Here is a 901-nt window from a genome sequence, read left to right as displayed (position 1 = left end):
GAAGACTATTAATAACATATCTTATCCTGAGGCTCGGAAGCTATTGTTCCCTCCTACATCGTGGACATATGCCTCTGCGCTACGCTCCACTGCTACAGTGGGAGTGCAGACGGACTTTTCCGTGCCTCCATCTGAGTCTTTGGATTCTCACTCTGATGACAGAGATCTGCCCACTCGTTCAAGGGCAGGATCCATGGAGGTCGATCGACCTCCATCTAGTAAAGAAAAACGGCGTGGTCGTAAACCGAAGGGTTCTCCGCCCTTTTCTCCTAAACATACATAAAAATGGCCACTTTGATACAGTGGAACTGTCGAGGTCTTCGTTCAAATCTCGATAACATTAAGGTAGGAGTCAATCAAGGTCATCCCGCATGTCTCTCCTTACAGGAAACATTTCTGAAACCTGCCGATATTGTGTTCAGTCTTGGGCTTCTTATTTTAGGAAAGACATTGAATTGTTGGAAAGGGGATCTGATTTGAGGTGTTTAAGATTGTGAAGGAAATTAATAGTGTTGACTAGGGGACACAAATATAAATTTTGGCAAGGTAGGAGTCATCTTCAGCCAAGACAGTTTCATTTCTCTAACAGGGTGGTTGGCCTTTGGAATGGGTTGCCTTCAGATGTTGAAGAGGTAATAAATTTAAGTGAGTTTAAGAAAAAGCTTGATAAGTATATGAATGATAAGTGCTGGCTTTAAGATTTGTTTTTGAATTATTTTAATTTAGTTTAGAGGATGAAACAATAGGTTCCATGTTGTCCCAAAACATTATGTTATGTTGTATGTTATCAAATAATCATTACATGACATGTGTTATCATTACACACACACACACACACACACACACACACACACACACACACACACACACACACACACACATATATATATATATATATATA

The sequence above is a fragment of the Limulus polyphemus genome, unplaced genomic scaffold (assembly GCF_000517525.1).
Source record: "Limulus polyphemus unplaced genomic scaffold, Limulus_polyphemus-2.1.2 Scaffold1388, whole genome shotgun sequence".
NCBI classification, from domain to species: Eukaryota; Metazoa; Arthropoda; class Merostomata; order Xiphosura; family Limulidae; genus Limulus; species Limulus polyphemus.
The sequence above is the reverse complement of the archived record's forward strand: the minus strand, read 5'-3'. Positions refer to the sequence as shown.